Source organism: Lontra canadensis, unplaced genomic scaffold (genome assembly GCF_010015895.1).
Source record: "Lontra canadensis isolate GAN:19392208 unplaced genomic scaffold, GSC_riverotter_1.0 scaffold20, whole genome shotgun sequence".
In the NCBI taxonomy this organism is placed as follows: domain Eukaryota; kingdom Metazoa; phylum Chordata; class Mammalia; order Carnivora; family Mustelidae; genus Lontra; species Lontra canadensis.
Genome location: NW_022631014.1, coordinates 25,019,874 through 25,026,796, shown reverse-complemented (window position 1 = coordinate 25,026,796; position 6,923 = coordinate 25,019,874).

Genomic DNA, 6,923 nt, shown 5'->3' with positions numbered 1-6,923 from the left:
GGTTTTCTCCAACCTATCATTGCCTGAATAATTGTTACCCTGAATTCCCTTTCTGACATACTGTTTATGTCCATATCCAAAGTTCTGTGGCAGAGGGCATAGTCTGAATTTTTCCTCTGTTGGGTGTTCCTCCTCCTAGTCATTTTCATGAGAAGTGGTTGAGAGGACGTATAGCTAAATATATCTACCATGATCCAGGCAAGGCGCACCCTGGAATGTTTCAGAGCAATCAGAAGTCACCAGCAAAAAGAAAGGAAAAGAGAAAAAGAGAAAAAAAGAAAACCCAGGCAAAATGAGATCCAGAATTAAGATTTTTAAGGTATATAAACAAAAATGAACAAACAAAAAGACCAACAAAATAAATGACAAAAAAAAATAAAAAAGAACACAGCCAAAATGAAACCCAGGAGTAAGATTAATATAATACCAGAAAAAAGAAAAACAAATACATGAAACACTGACAGAAAAAGAATATGGGAGGGTGGTTTTAAACCCTTGATGTCGGCAAGAAGGTTATTTCAGTTCTTCCTGGGTATATCTTGATATCTTTGTGAAAGGACTCAACTTTCCAGAGATACAGGGAAATTAAAACTGGTTTATATATAGGGGTAGTATTGAATAGGGAAAAAAGATTACCTTGAAGCTTATATCTATAGGTATATTTTTTAAAAAGAAAAGAAAAAGAAACAGTATATGTATGAAAAAAGTTCAAGTTAAAATGTTATTATGGAATTTGTTGTTTTAAGCCTCTAGTTGTAATGGTAAGGTTAAAAAAGTTACATGAACAAGAATTGTTAAGAGCAAATTAAAAAAAAAAAAAGCTGTATCTATGGAATATACAGGTTTTAGGGCAATACTGGGAGCTTTTCCCCTGATGTTGGGGTTGTACAGTTTTATGGGGACCCTGTGGTCATTGTCCTCTAGTTCTTTTGGCTTGTCTCCTGGGTGAGGGGCCTGCTGAATTGTTCTCCCATTAGTATTGCTTGGGTTGAGTCACCTTGCAGGTTATCAAGGGCTGGGCTCTGTGGAAACTGGTTTTCAGGCTTTTGTTCTATGGAGGTTTTTGTTGTTTGGCAGCTTTTTGTGGTTTTTCAGAGTGTCAGAGCCAAGAAAGAATCTGTCTGCACCAAAACCTCCACCTCAGGGAGAAGTCTCAGACTGTTTCACTCTGGGTGGCCCAGAACACACAGACTCCCCCTTTGCAAACTCTGCTAAACAGTGCAACCTCCCACAGGTGGTACGCACTCCCAGCCACCATCCCAGTGGTCACCTGAGGCTCCCGCTTGTCTCTGTACCCCTGTGCTACTAAAACTGTGAGCTATATTGGTCTGGGAAGTCTACATCTGGTAGTTGCCCTTGCTGGGACTGCTGTCTGGAGTCCAGGCCCACGCTGGGTGTGCTCAGACCCAGTGGTCATGCAGGTTGCCAAAGGCAGCTGCTGAGGGATCCTGACCAGAGATCCAGCCCAGTTCTCTCAGGCATGGCCTGGGAGCATTCAGACCATGTGGTGGATCGCAGAAGGCTGTGGTCCTAGAGCCAGGTTCCTGGCGCCCACACGAGGCTGTCTCAGATGCTGGTGGGAGTGCGCTCAGACCTCGCAGTTGCACTGGTCGTGAAAGACTGTGGCCCTAGAAATTGTGGGCTGGTGCACACACCAGGCTCTTTCAGGTATGGATGGGAGTGCACCCAGCAGAGTGGTGGTGTAAGCAGCAGAAAGCTGCGGTCTCCCTGACCATGGACTGGAGGTCCTTCAGGACTCTCTCTGGTATGGGTGGTCACTGACGTTGACAGTTCTGGGAACATGGGATTAGGCCCCTGCCCATGACCGCCCAATTCCACTGGTTGCCCCTTAAGATCTTTTGCTTTTTTTGAGTGCTTTTAACCAGACTCTAAGTTAACAGTGGTCCCCAATCACAGGGAACTTTCGTATTGCAGTATTACTTTCCAATGGGTCACTTCTGGTGGCTCCCTCCCCATTCTGTTTATCCTCTGATATCAGTTTGAGTGTTCCCACTCCACTTTACCTCTCCACTGATGTCTTCTTCCTCATAGAGATCCAGAAGTAAGTAATCTTACATCTTAGACTGATTTCATGGTTGTTCAGAGTGTTCTGGTAGATATTTAGCTCACTTTAGGGGACTGGTTGAATCAGGGTCTCCTACTTCTCTGCCATCTTGCCCCTCCTCCCTGCATCCCCTCACTTTCAATCTGCCTGTGTCTGTAGGTCTCAAATGAGTCTCTTGTAGACAGCATATAGCTTGGTCTTGCTTTTAAAAAATACATTCTGATACCCTATGTCTTTGGAACATTTATTCCATTTACATTCAGAGGAATTTTTGAAAGATATGAATTTAGTGCCATCCTATTATCTGTAATGTTGCTGTTTTTGTAGATTGTCTCTGTTCATTTCTGGTCTTTGTTACTTTTGGAATCACTCTTCCCTCAAAGGATCCTCTTTAATATGTCTTGCAAAGTTGTTTTAGAGTTCACAAATTCTTTTAGTTTTTGTTTGTTCTGGAAACACTTTATCTCTCCTTCTATTATTAATGACTGCTTTGTTAGATAAAGTATTCTTGCCTGCGTATTTTTTCCATTCAGCATGTCGAGTATATTCTGAAACTTCTTTCTGGCTTTCCCTGTTTCTGTGGACAGATCTGCTTCAAATCTGATCTGTCTTCCCTGTATGTTAAAGACCCTGCCCCACTGCTTTCAGGATTCTTTCATTGTCTGTGTATTTTGTGAATTTGACTACTGCATGTGTTGGTGATGGCTGGATTTTGTTGAATTTAATGGTAATTCTCTGTGCTTCTTGCATTGTGAAGTGTGTCCCCTTCCTCAGGTTAGGGAATTTTTCAGCCTTAATTTGGCCAAATAAACTTCTGCCTCCTTGTTTCCTGTCTTCATCTTGTGGGATTCCTATGATATGAATGTTATTATGCTTTAAGGAGTTAGAGTTCCCTAAGTGTACATTAGTGATCCAATATCTTTTTTTTTTTAAAGATTTTATTTATTCATTTGACACAGAGAGAGATCACAAGTCGGTAGAGAGGCAGGCAGAGAAAGGGGGAAGCAGGCTCCCTGCTGAGCAGAGAGCCAGATGTGGGGCTTGATCCTAGAACCCTGGGATCGTGACCTGAGCTGAAGGCAGAGGCTTAACCCACTGAGCCACCCAGATGCTCCTGTGATCCAATATGTTTTTCTCTCTTCTCTTCACCTTTATTTTTTCCATAATTTTATGTTTTATATCACTGGTTCATTCCTTTGCTTCAATCATCCTCACTGTCATGGTATCCATTTGGAAATGCATCTCAGTTGCAGCACTTTTAATTTGGGTCTGAATAGTTTTTAGTTCTTTTATCTCGGCAATAAAGGATTCTCTAGTGTCTTTTATTTTTCAAGTCCAGCCAATAATTATAAAAATAATTATTGTTATCAATTTTAGCTCAGATGCTGTATTTATATCTATATCAATTAAATATCTGGCCATCACTTCTTGCTGTTCTTTCTTTTTGGGTGAATTCCTCTGTCTTGTCATTTTTGATGTCAAAGAAAATAAAAATTTAAAAAATAGATAATAATTAAAAAAAATAAAGGAAGCTAGATCCTAGATGTGTTTTGTTCTGTTTATTAACGGAAGCTTGATCAATTAAAAAAAATAAAAATTTGAATGTTAAAAAAATTAAAAATAAATAATAAATAAAATTAAAAATTGCTTTTTCTGTATAAAAAAAAGAAAAGAAAAAGGAGGGCTCGATCCTGTTTTCCCGAGAGCTGAAGCTTTGCAGCATTCATTGATCAGTAAACTTGGTGTGTGCAAAGGTTTTGTGCTTGTCTTCTGGGGGAGAGGCCTACTGTTGATTCTTAGGTGGACTTGCCCTAGTGGAGTTAACACCTGCAGGGCACAGGGCAGCGGACTTGGTGTAAGCAGCTCTGACATCCACTTGGTGGTGCTGTTTTCCTCACTGAGGTTGGTCAGTGCTGGTCCGTGAAAACAACTCCCCTCCCATTCTCCAGAGGGCGGAGCTTGTGTCCCCCACTCCTCAGTTAAGCTCTCTGAGATGAGCAATCACTCCCTGGCTTTCGTCAGATCCCCACCTTCACCCTGTGTCTGAGCTCTACCTGACAGGTGGTGCAGCACTTCTGTTTTATCTCAGGTGTGGCTGGGTTTCAAAACTTCAAACTTCAGAGACTGTTCCCCCTCCCCCACCCCCCCGCCATAGTGTGGATCCACACTGATACTTTAGGGGTGGGTTTTGCTGCTCTGTAGCTGGTGCCGGCTTGTCCCAGGAAATGGTCACATAACTGCACAGCAGTTCAGAGTTTATGGTAAATCACAACACAAAGCTGGTGCCAAGGTTTGCCACCCTCAATCTGCATCTTTGTTCCTATGCTGGTGAATGGGGCAGCTCAATGGCACTTGCCAGGTCTTTTACCACTACAGAGGCCATATCACCTCTACCAAGTGCACTCTAAGGAGGGGAACTATTTATCTCCATGCAGTTGAGGGGATCCTCAGAATGCTGCCCCCTTTGGGTTTCCACACTCCTTTCCCACCAGAGCACCACTCAGCTCGCCCAGCGTGAACCTGGTGATGGCACTGACCCTCGAAAATTCAGAGTGTGCTCAGCTGTTTATAAAAAACTTGTGGTAATTTATTTTATTTTGGTTATTTTATTTGCATTATTTAAATCCTCTCCTTTTTCTCAGTTAGTGGTTTTGGGAAATAGTTTTTCTTGTGAAATCATCTGTCCCTGTTTTCACTCTCTCTCTCACTCCTCTCTCTGTGGTCAGGTTTCCCTCCCCTCCACAATGCCTGTGGCTCTTTTCTCCCCCAAATCAACTCTCTGCAGTTTATACCTTCCACAAGGTGGTCTTTTTTTTCTGCTTGTAGAGGTGCAGATTTGTTCTCTCAGTCCACAGATCAATTTCCTGCGTGTCCAGAATGATTTGATATTTATCTAGCTGTGTTCAAGGGAGGAGGTAAGTTAGGGTTGCCCTACTCCTCTGCCATCTTAACCTTCCCCCTGGTCTCTCCTTTCCAAAGAGTCCCTTTTACTAATTCTTGCAGAGGTGGTTTAGTGGTCATGAACACCTTCAGTGTTTGTTTGTCTGGGAAACTCTTTATCTTTCCTTCTACTCTGAATAACCTTGCTGGATAGAGTATCTTGGCTGCAGATTTTTCTCACTAGGCACTTTGAATACATCATGCCATTCTCTTCTGCCTTGGAAGTTTCTGTTGAAAAATCTCTTGCTAGCCTTCTAAGTTCTCCCTTGTCAGCTATGACTTCCTTCATCTTGCTACTTTTAACATTTTTTATCACTATATTTTGCAAAGTTAATTAAATATGTCTCGGTGTTGGTCTGCTTCTCTTAATTCTTTCAGGGGTTCTCTGTGCCTCCTTCCACAGACTAGGAAATTTTTCAGCTATTACTTCAAGTCAATTTTCTGCCCCCTATCTCTTTCTTCTTCTGGGTCTCCTATAGTACAAATATTATTATGTTTCATGGAATCACTGAGTTTCCTAAGTCCACTCTTGTTTTGCATAATTCTTTCTTTTGTTCAACTTGATTATTTTCCATTACTCTGTCTTCCAGGTCACTAATTTGTTCCTCTGATTCTTCTATCCTGCTGTTCATTCTATCAAGTGTGTTTTCTCATTTCATTTCATCCTTATGATCATTGCTTTAAATTCTCTATTAGGCATGTTACTTATAACTGTTTTGCCTAGATCTCTGGTTGTGGCCTTGTCTTAGTCATTCATTTGGGATAAATTTCCCTCTCTCCTCATTTTGTCTGTTTCTCTGTGTTAAGAAAGTCAAGATGAAAAGCACAATAAATGCAATGAGAAACACATTTGATGCAATGAACAGCAGGAGAGAAAAGCCTTCTGCTCTTCAAAGTAGTAACTTTATGAAGAAGCGTTCCTGGAGTATCCCGTAGTGCAGTGTCCCCTATTCACCAGAACGTGTCACTTCAGCAGAGTATTCTATATGTATTGCTTATACCCTGCTGTTGTGTCTGTCTCTTTTCCTTTCAGTGCATTCATCTGCACCGACTCTCTGCCTGCTGTGGGCTGTGCCTGCTCTTTGTGGTATTAGTGGAACCCAGGCAGGCCAGCTCTGGTTGTGAGTGAGGTCTATGCCCGCCAGGGAAATCTGGCGGGGGGTGGGGTGAAGCAATGGTGTTAGCAAAACTCGCAGTGTGCCACTAGTCTTTTGCAGGATCCCCTGAAGTGCTGCTATGGCTAGGGATGTACAGCTGGCTGTGCTGTGGTGGTTGCCCCAGATGCAGTGGTTGGGCTAGGCAGAAGCTGTGTATCTGGTGGCTGTGCAGGGTGTGCAACTGCAACTAGGGACACACAATTACAGCTGGGGTGTGCAACTGGATGTGGTGTGGAATGGCATCTGGGGGCACACAGTCACACAAGCACAGCATGTGATGGTGGCTGGGGGAATGCAGCTGGGTGAAATACACGAGGATGACTTGGAGGCATACAGCTGGATGCCCAATGGCTTTAACAAAATTTGCTCTGAGTCCACGACCAAGCCTAGCAGGCTTGGAGTAGGTGAGCCCTTAGGAGAACTTGGGCATAGCACCCTGCTATCAGGTTAAGTAGCAAGTGTCTATGCCATCCTACCTCCCCCAGGTGTCCCTGTGTTTATACTGGGGGTAGTGGAGGAAAATGACACCTGCCAGGTTATTTTCATAGTTCCCCAAACACTCTGAAGTCAGTATGAACAGATCTTCTATTTGCCACTGTTTTGTGTAAACTGCTTTTATGTTCCTCTGTGCACAAGCTGCTGTCTCTTTAAGGGCAACAACCTAGCTATCACTTAGCCTCCCAGCTTGCCCCGTGTTTAATCAGCTTACCTCCAAAGCCCCTCATTTCAAGTCTCACTGGTTTTATGAACACATTATTCAG